Source organism: Dermacentor albipictus, chromosome 1, assembly GCF_038994185.2.
Source record: "Dermacentor albipictus isolate Rhodes 1998 colony chromosome 1, USDA_Dalb.pri_finalv2, whole genome shotgun sequence".
NCBI classification, from domain to species: Eukaryota; Metazoa; Arthropoda; class Arachnida; order Ixodida; family Ixodidae; genus Dermacentor; species Dermacentor albipictus.
Genome location: NC_091821.1, coordinates 43,588,211 through 43,599,042, shown reverse-complemented (window position 1 = coordinate 43,599,042; position 10,832 = coordinate 43,588,211). Strand labels below are relative to the sequence as shown.

The 10,832-nt window shown below is 42.8% G+C and overlaps 1 long non-coding RNA gene across 1 annotated transcript; it reads right to left on the bottom strand.

Annotated features, from left to right (window-relative positions):
• Positions 1 to 761: 761 nt before the first annotated feature.
• LOC135906375 (uncharacterized) lies at positions 762 to 8,843 on the bottom strand. The gene is made up of 3 exons (XR_010565708.2): positions 8,586 to 8,843; positions 6,969 to 7,105; positions 762 to 1,844 (listed from the first exon to the last, which is right to left on the bottom strand). It is a non-coding gene; the product is annotated as an uncharacterized lncRNA (long non-coding RNA).
• Between the last annotated feature and the right edge of the window lie 1,989 nt (positions 8,844 to 10,832).

The window sequence follows — 10,832 nt, the reverse complement described above, 5'->3', positions numbered from 1 at the left end:
AGCAAGGCACACAGGCCATGCTTTTCGTAATCTTCCTCTGCAGTGATAGTACACTGCCGGTCGGATGCAGAGCGCAATAACAATGCGCGCTGCACTAAGGACACAGGATCTCCCGCACCTTGGTGCACCAGTACTTATAATCCCGTGGAAACAGCACACAGCCAAAAGCATAGTTACATGCATTTCTGAAATAATTAAAAACCTCCACTTTTCTTGGTCAAACATTTTCGCAACACCAGCTCGACCAGGAGGGAAAGACACCACAGCTCGTTGTTGTAGCTCATATTGAATGCAATAGAGCACAAACAATGCACGGATTGGCGACGGTAACAAGTACAGTACTACAGAAGCATATGTTTGCCTGTCAAACAGTTTTTTGCCGTTTTAAGCACACATTTTACACCTCTATTCATCAAAGTTGTCATTTATCGCCACGGGATGCTTCTACTACTACTTTGACACATGACTTAAAGGTAGCACTCAAAGCCAAAGAACAAAGTGCTTCTACGTCGAATCATGTTTCAGCATTTACGAACAAAACAGCATGTGTAGCTGTCCTTGCTGTTCAATATATAAGCATGCACTATTTCCTGAAATATACGTATGCTCAATTTACTGAAAGATACCTGCTTATACCCAATAACTTAGTTTATTTTTCACCATGTGCTTGCATTGAATATTGCAAAGGCATTGTAAGTTAAGCTACCAGAACAACAATCAGCTAGTCTAAGGTTACGTAATTGAACAACATCATTGTAAAATTTGTGACGAAATGTCAGAAGTATTTATTTCATTCAAGAGAAATGGTTACATAATAATGTTTGCACATTTTAAAAGTAAAAAGGAAGATGAGTAAAACCATACCAATACAAAGACATAAGCACCGAATAATGGCACAGGCTTGCTCAATTAAATTTTAAGCAGAACAGTTTTTTTAAATAACCTCACTACTAAATATCACGTTTTCATTCGAAAAGCACTGCATCTTATTATAAAGCACAAAAATAACCGGTCACATAAGTAAGAACAAGTCTGAGTGTGTCTTTAACACAAGGATAAAAAGTTGGGCGAGTTGGTACAGTAACATGACCTTGGATTGTAGCGCGAAGTGGCATGGACACAGACTAGAAGCAGACAGGATGAGCGCTAACTCTCAACTAAATTTTTGCAAGCTAGTCTCTTATCAAGTATACCTGTAGGCATTGCGACCATTGTGCTCCCAAGATGCATGAGGCATTAGTCATTGCAGAGTTGTAAGGACATGACAATCCTAGGATGATTATGTTCTTGAGGCTTTTTTTCCCCACTTTCCATCTTTTGAAACGTGTATACTTTAGTCATGAATACAAAAATGCTACAACTGGCATGTGATAAGTTTTGCATCTTATTTCCTAGCAGCTCATTGAACCAAGCCACGATGACAAATTTAAATGCTGTTACCTCATCAGACATTCAAATTTCTTAAACACAAACAAAACCAGATAGGCATTAGAGTGAGCATCACTTAAATACATTACACTGGTTTAAAGTTATTGCGCCACTTTGTGCCAGGTAAAAACGTTAGAAACATCAAAAATGTTAAGATTCTACGGCCAACCGTGAAAACTAAATAAAAAAAATCATTAAGCTTTCTTAAACGGGTACAGGAGCTTTACAACTAGCCGTCTTGGTGATGGACACGCAGATAGATGGGCAGCCATTCCACTGAGACGAGAATGTTGAGGGCTTCGCATGGAAGACTGTGAGACACTGCAGAGTAGTTCTTGGTCCACATGAAGGAGGTTGCTTGCATACACGTCTGGGCCACCATACTGAATGCATGGTGTTACCGGAGCTTTTTCCCCCTGCATTGTGGTAAAAAAGCATGGTTAAGTTTATACGATATTTAATATGCAAAAAAAAAGAGGCGAGACATGCAGACAGGACACGAGAGTAGAGAAGTGAACACGAACGCGAAAAACATGAAAAATTTCATTAAATCGTTTTATTAGATGAAATTTTTATACTGTGTGTCATTCATTATGAGGGTTCATAACCGCAACACATTTAATATATAAGCAGGTACAATTATCAGCTTGGTTAGTTTGTACAAGCTCGTTTGAGGCAAGAAATCGAGTTTCACAAACACAACCTCAACATTCTTGATTGAAAAAGGAACACTTCACATGACATGCAGTCCTGTGAGTGGAAATTGCACAGTTCAAGAAAAACAAATTAAAACTCACAGACCGATCCTGAAAAAGGAATAAGCACCTGCTACTGCAAAAAGCGAATTAATTGATAGGTTTTAGTAGCACAAGGGCATCTTTGGCCAATTAGCGCCAAGCCTATACTGCAAAAAATAAACTTAGTGCATCTTTACAAAGCAAATATATAAAGATGACTAATGCCTCTCTGCACTACAGTTGCTTTGCTCTAGCGTGAAGTCATTTTAATGCATGCACACGTACATACACATGCTACACCCAAGTGTAACAGCTGCAGAATTAAAATTGGGCATCAACAAAGTCGCAACATTTAACCATTGATCCCAAGCTGTACTAGTGACTGGAGGTAGTACCAATATCGCCAATGACGAGTTGCACTCTTTCTGCCCGATGTTATACTGCTCGTATTGTCAAAGATGAGTTACAGTCGGCATTGAGGGAAAGCTGCCCTCAAGAGCAGCTCTTATTTTTGTGTTATTTCTAACCAGAGACCAATGAAGTAATATATTTTTAGAATGAGAATGACGCCGAAAAATTGAGTACGTAAAAAATTTGGTGCATTTTTCCGGAATTAACTTGGGGGTTAACGGCTAAAGCGGCAATCCAGACACTAGAACAAGTTTTGACATGTTTGTTACCAGTGAATGCTAGAAAATATGTTGGCATTCTGTAGTTTTGTCCAACAATGCAAAAGGGATTCTTAATAACTGATGAAATAAATGGAAAAGTATCATGAAGTATATTTCGTGAATGTAACGCAGAATCACTCAACTTCTGTTACTATTAATCTCCACTAGATTAACCTGCACTTTCTGAACTAGTTCAGGAGGTGCTGAATTTCACTCCTCATTCCACCAGTTCAACGTGGCAGCACCTGCACGTTGTGATTCGTTTTACTTAGTGCAGGCTTTGTACAGGGCGAGTTCACAGCATTCCCTGCACTTGGCCGAAAGGTAGTGCATGTTTACGCAGCAGGTGTGGTGCCGCTTCTGCACGAGTGAGGCGCAGAAATCAGAGTTTCATACAATAATTACTAGAGGGAACTCTGACGTTAGTGTCCACAGGAGATCAAACAAGAACGGCTGTAGCAGCATGGAAATTATGGGAAGTACATGGATTTGCCTAAACTTCATCTGTTTGGCTTCAAACGGCTTTGTGACTTTGTAAACTAGTCATTCTCAACAATATACTGTGTAATAAATAAATAAACATGAAAATCGTCCGACGACAGGATTCAGACACAGGAACTCTAGAACAGAAGTCTGATATTGAAACCATTAAGCCACGGAGGCATGTAACGACAAGCGAGTGCAATGCCCTGATGAATTTATCGCGGGCATACCAGTGCCTTGAGACGCTTGGCGCCCTTCGATTTGGCTACCTGGACAAGCTCAATCGTTGCAATTAATAGCGATTGTGCGTGTTGACGCCGTCTTCTGCACTTCGAAGAGTATAGACTGCGCTGAAATTTACGGCAATGAGATTTATATAGCGTATAATATACGAAGCCACAAGAACGTCTGAATTCACAAGCACGATTATCCGACAAATCCATGTGCTTCCCATCATTCCCATGGTGGTACGACTGCAGCGCCAGAGTTCCCTCTAGTAATTACTGTAAGAAACTCTATGGCAGAAATAACCGAAGTGCCTCGCATTTTGTTCTGGAGTAATAAACTAAGTTTTGCTGGTCCCATAAATCTTACTGGTCATTAATTCCAAGTTTTAGTGCAGTCACATGTCTAGTAACCAATTGTGGTATTTTGCATAAACATTGCAAAGCCAACTGTGGTGAATGTTCACCCTGGTAAATTGTTTATGATGGAGTAGCATAGACTACTGAAGCAATCTCTGGAAGGCAAGTCAAGTAATTTTCTTATTAGCAGCCTCTAAACAGCATTCGAGCTTATGACACATGCACCTCAGATATGCAAATATTTCCTTGACTCAGCAAGAAGCGATGCTTCATGTTCCACGAGGCTACCTCTATCAAAGCAGTATTGGTGCTCTCTAAAAACAATGCCAATGCATATTATCCAAATATTTTTCAGGGGCAACAGTTATGCCTGAAATCATGCTAGATTAGTTTTTTTAAACACATGCTCAGACCATGTTAGAAGTGCTTCTTAAAATCCTCCTATTTATTAGACTAGTCATATATCTGTACACAAAGGCTACTAATTAGGTCCCATGCTATATCATCTTAACAAAAACTTCACTTAGTAATACACATGCTATGATAAGATTTGAGACCACATTGAGATACTGAACAAGGTGAATTCATTATTTTTAAAATGAAGCTCCTGTTCTTCCAAAGGAGAAGAAAGGATACTGAGGGTCAAAATTTTTCTGAATCACAGCTGGAAGATGCCAGGGAAGGCACGTGGAAACTTATTTGTAATTTTCTATTTAAATGTAGAAATGATAAAGGGAAATGAAAATGGTAAAAAAAAACAACCCGGCATGGGGGGAGAACGAACCTACAGCCTTTGCATTAGGCATGCGATGCACTAACCACTGTGCCACCGAGGCAGCATTCAACCGTCCACAATGGCCCCTAAGATTGTCGACGCTCGAACACGGCAGTAGTACCACAGTGGTCAGTATATCACATGTGTAATGTGAAGGTTATGGGTCCGTTCTCCACCCACAGGTGGATATCTTTTAATCCACTTTCACTTACCCAGAATTTATCATTTCTATACTTCATATAAAAAAACTTAACACATGTTCCTGTATGCTTTCCTTGGCCTCATTATCTGCTGGCTTCTTCCAGTTCTGTTACTTCCAACACTTATACATATTCTAATCTGGTAAGTAAACAGTTCTGCATGATGCTGGAATACAATATAAACATTATTGCATGGCAGTGTTATGTAGAATGCCTTACATTGCCCAGGCAAGGTGTATTTATGTCAATCTGAAAAAAAAAAACCATTTCCACTCTAGGCAGAAATGCTGTGTACTGCTGTGTGCAACAGGGTTTAACGAAAACAACTTGTTCAGAAATAAAGCCACCAAACAACGAGGAAACATGAAAACTAGATGAAAATTTGTGCAGTTGCATGTTAAAAATTTAGCACAGCAACAGATAAAGACATAATGAAGGAAGCGCGAGGATGGTTTATTTTGGACACACGAGGCAATATACTTGAAAGATGCATATGAGCTTACACGTGGAGAAATATTGTTTATGTAGTAGCTAAACTACGAACAGGCCTAGAACACACTGATACAAGGTGTCGAGCATGTCAATCTTATCATGCCCTTAAGTCAAAGAAACATGGCTGTTTCTCATGATTCACTACACATGGCTGGCTTACACAACTTAGCCACTTCTATATATGCCTTGTAATTACCAGGTGGTCTGTATAACACATGCAAGCTTTAAATATGTACAACTGCAACGTAGCTGGACAGCACCAAGGTAATGTCGTTTGCCATCGTTTTGAGGAAGTGAAACCAATTCTTGCATTTTTCGTAATTAGGTAATTAGTTAACAACGATTACTTAACTGCTCAAATATTATATTCAAAGCAAAAGTGTCAGTGCGAAAATTGTAGAGCACCCTGAAAAATTCCCAATCCAGCTTTCTACTGCTCAATAGGTGCAACAAATGTTTCTTTCAAGCTTGAAAGAAGCCAGTGAACACATGCAAGTGCCGTGCAACTAACCGCTCGTGCACCTGAACACCATTTGGCTCCTCCTTTCATGCTTGAAAAAAAACTTTTTGAAAAGAATATTTTAGAAATTGATTAATTATTGACTATGTCTTAGGCAAAATGCATGAAATAGTGTGACTGCCACCTCCATTTTCGGCGACATGAATTGACTCCATTTTCATGTCCAAATCCAGCTATACATGGTGCGTGTTTTGAGCTGGTTCTGTAATTTAGGCTGGTTTTGACTAATTGAAGCTTCGCACTTTAATAATGGAGTCAGGTTAAAAAGAAATTGGTACATAAACAGTCGCTGTCAGTACTCCATACTCCTTTAACTTAGTGCAAAGTGCTTGTGAACCAAGAAGTTGGTAGTTCTAAGCAGTATTTCTCATTTTGACCTAGTGTTATAGCCCACTTACTATGATGCCATGCTGCTCAGTCATGCTGGTCCCAGCTTCAATCTAGGCCATGACAGCTGCCCTCCAATGAGGGTAAAATGCAATAACGCTTATGCACTTACATTCAGGTGTACATTAAAGAAGGCCAGGTTCCCAAAACTTCAGGCTGTGACTTTGGTATGTAAAAGCCCATAATTTAATTTTAATATCTAAAGGTGCTTTATTAGGAGCAGGGGCATCATTTTGAGCTTTTACTGCACTGCCATGGCACCAAGAAGCTCTAAGTAAATAAAACAATTTCATGGACAATGTACATATCTTGCAAACATTTACAAACACTTCTCTGCATGCACCTCTGTTGCTGTTATATTTAGATCCGTATGCCAAGGCGGGTTATGATGTTAGAACTTGTTTCAAACTTGTTTTTTTACCGCTTTAAAGTTGTTGGTTACCTTGCATCTCATTGTGTGTCGAACGCACATTTCAGTGCATCAATTTCTTCAGAAAGTGAACTCCTCTTTATTTATTTGTGCATGCAAAAAGGGTTCAGAAGAACTGCTTTCTGAAGGTCTGTCTATGAACAAAAAACAATTCTATGTAGGCTGCACAAAGAGAAAGGATTGGTTTGTAAATATGTTATTTAGTTCTTAAAAAAAGAGGCAGCTGTCAGTATTCTGTTCCAAAGTAAAAATTGGCCCTACCTGGCTCTGCTTCAGTTTCCGATGTTGATGGTCCATTCGGGGGCGCTCAACTGATAGGCTGCACTTTGGCGATGTCGGGTGTGCTGTCACCAGGCCCAAGGTCGATCGACAGCCTCACCAAAAGTCGAGTCCAAACGCTATAAAAGAAATATCTCATCATTTTGCTATCAGTTTTGTCATCTTGCGTGTTTCACACACGGCCGTCAGTGGAATATTTCGTCACTTGGATACTGAAAGAAATTCAAGCATTTTCTGGCAGCCAAGCTGATGATGATGATGTGTGGTGTTTTATGGCGCAAGGGCCACGTTTGGCCAAAGAGGGCCATGACAAGTGGTAATGTTGACGATGTATTATGGAAGATGTAACTTGGCTGTAAACTGGCCTAAAAATGGTCGCTGTAAAGTGCGTAAAATCTACGTGCTATAAAATTATGGCGATGACTAATGACAAATAGTATGAACATTAAAATCCATCGTGGAAGAATGATGCAATAGAAAATATACAGGATGGTAAAATTACTTGGAGCACTGCTGCCTCGCCAGAGCCCTTGAAACACAAGGGCCTAGAGGCATGTGCTATACGAAAGAGCTATCACAGCAGCATCCTCTGAAGAGAGGACGGCAGCCAAGCTGAATACACAGTAAATGGAGAACATTAAAGAGCAAATGCAGTTGTCACATTAGATTGATCAAGTACAGCAGAAATGGAAAATAAATCAGTGATACTCTGTTGGCTTTGAATGCAAGAAACGTAAAAACAGGAACTTGCAGCCACGCCACATTGAATTTCCCGCGTTTGCTACACCTCACAAGTTTGGCATCGTCCGGTACTCGGGGATAGTAACCGCTTAAAATCAAGATGAACGAGCGTCGGCATAAATTAACAGGATTCTTAACCAGGCAATATTGGCGCATAAAACAACTCACGTAGCGAAGCTACTGTCAATTACCCGATGACGCATCTGCGGGCGAATTCAAAAAGGAAAGAGTTTCACTTGTTTCACGCCTACTAAGCTAAGACAGAATTCGTGTTTCTTACTAAACTATACTGGATATTTACGCTCCGAATAAAACGCTGGAAATTTTGTTACGTCACATTGCATACGTATGAAAGTGAGGAAGTTGCTTTTGTTGTATTCTGCCCAGACGGCATGGAGCAGCTACCTCTCATGCAACAAAAGCATGAAAGTGGTACTCGTGACACCGAAAACAAGCATATACAGCGCCAACGTTACGCCCCTTGGAGTTGGAACTAAGCACGATAAAGCCAGTTAGTTTTCTAGCTTTCATAACGCCATGAACACGACCAAACATCGAGCGAAACAACTCTCTGCTCTCGAAAATTATTACCGCTTCCATTTATATACTTATCGCTGCCACAAGCAAAAGTCAATGGGCTAGCTGTCCACAAGCCGCAGATTAGACTGACAGCAACATATTACGGTAACGTAAAACAATTTCCACGCTAACTTAGCAGCCGCGGTGTGCTCTAAATGCCAAAGTTCTCGTTTGCCGCTCGAAATTCACACCATGATGACGGGCACTGCATCTTTCACATGAAATATTGCACGCTTTGCGCCGGAGCTCAATAGGAGGGCGAAACGCATTTGCACGTACCTGAAATCCGCATGCCGGAAAGCCGTTGACGCTTCCGAGACAGGGCGCACAGCCATACACCCGTACGGCGGCTTGACTTGGACGTGAGGCACTTCTACCAAACATTTCACATGCGACATGCTTCACACCGATTGCGCGAACACCAAAAAATGACGCAGGCCGCATTGCGACGCCGAGCAGACGTGCATCCACCGATGAGCTGCGTGCGCGGATTGCAGAGAACAAAGCCATACAAAACGGTAGGCGCGAGAAGATGGCGGCTCTCGTTGCGAAGACGAAGCGAACCACGTGAAGCGAACGAAGCAATGACGCGCGAATGAATGTTGCCAACTGTTGGTTCCGCGTTATGCCGGCGGTGGTGGCTTTAGTGGCGTGTGTTGCGGCTGTCTAATTTTTTATTTCTTTTTCCCAAACAGTATAATTAAGATCAGTTATTTGTTTGAATTTTTAACTGTGTCATTTGGCATTATCTTTGTCTTTTTATGCTATTAAGCGGCCAATTAGGGCCTCCCAGGTTCGCGCGCGCCAGCTGCGCGCGCAAATCTCAGAGGCCATAAGACAACTCGTTAGGAGATGCCGTTCTTGTCGTTAACGTTTCATCATCGTTTCTTCAACTGAGATAGGTAGTGTCCCTTTTCCCGGGGTTGGGAGGGGGCGACCAAGACGGCATCGCTCCGCGGGGCGCCGAGGAGTGGGTTGGTGTTGGTTCTTATCGCGAAATTCGCGAACCCTGCGATTTTTTTTATAACGTAAGCATTTCTATACTTCTCCAACAAGAAAAAACATCCGTCCGTCAGTCCGTACCACACGATACGTTTCAAAATAGAACCCGCAACAGCGAGTGAATTCACCTTCGTGCTAGCTCTCGCTTCAACGCGACCGAAGCGGCGAGAACACTGCGCTCACGAAGCTCTCAGCTCATGCCGCACTATGCGCTTTTCGCAGAACACTTTCAAGATAGGTGTACGCGCGTCTGTTTTCAAAGCGAAGTAAACGGTGCGAACACAGCGCGGGAAGGTTTCAGCAGTGGGCACACTCTGTCCACAATGCAGTTCGCTTTCAAGATACGGTTCGCGCGGCCGTGCCACAAGCAGCCGCCGCCGGAGAACGGTTGATAATGTTTCGGCGCGGATGAGGACGGCTAAAGAGCGATAACAGCTCAAAACGAACGGAACGTCACCAGCGCGCCTGGCCCCGCCACCTGCAGTACTTTGCTTGCGCCGCCGACCAGAGCAGCTCGTGTCGCCGCAGCGCTGTCGCTTATACTTGTCGGCTCAAGTCTCATAACATTGATAACGACATGGACTGCGTGTAGATGAGGAAGAGTCACAATGCTTACGCACACTTAGACAAATCCGAGAGGAGTTCCGGTGTGATTTTTTTTTTTTACCGGAAATGTACAGTCAGCGGTGGGACCCAGAGTTGACAATGCCTGTAAGAGGGGTGCCAAGCTTTTTTTTTTTTGTGAGAGTCTTGCCCAGCTCCCAAAGATCTGCTCAAGCTAAGACTTGCTGATGGCTGTATGGGTTTTTTTTATTGTCGCATGCCCTAGAACCGCCACAGATCCTACAGTGTAATGGCATTAGAGCAGTATTCACGTGCAAAGGGAAATGCAGCCGGTAATTGGGCTGCCTAAGGTTTGCGGCCCGGCGGCAGCTGCCCTCCCGTCCCCCGTTTCCGTTGACAAGTTACAGGGAGGGGTCTAGAGCAATCTTACACCCTCTCCCGACAGTGGCGTAACCAGAAAATTTTTTCGTGTGAGGGGGGGAGGGGGGGGAGTCCCAATTGGCCGTGGAGGGGGAAGGAGCGGGGCCATTGCCATAGCAGCAAAAATTTTACTGTTAGTGAGCGTTACAAGTGCCCGGCGTGCCCCACTTGGCTACGCCGCTACTAGCCCCCCTCCCTCCCCCCCGCGCAATCGACGCAAATCGAGCTATCAGAACGTGCATGACACGCATGCATGACATAACATGAATGACATGCCGCGAAGCTAGCATGGATGTCGTCACGTCATCATCATCATCAGCTTATTCTGACGTCCATCGCAAGACGAAAGCTTCTCCAGCGATCTCCAATACCCCTGTCTTGTGCTAACTGGTTCCACGTGTCTTCAAGTTTCCCAATTCCATCACGTCCACATTATTCTCTGCCGTCCTCGACTGTGCTTCCCTTCCCTTAGCACCCATTCTGCAACTCCAATAGACCAGCAGTTCTCTCCCTTACGCATTGCAATGTCTGCCCAGCACG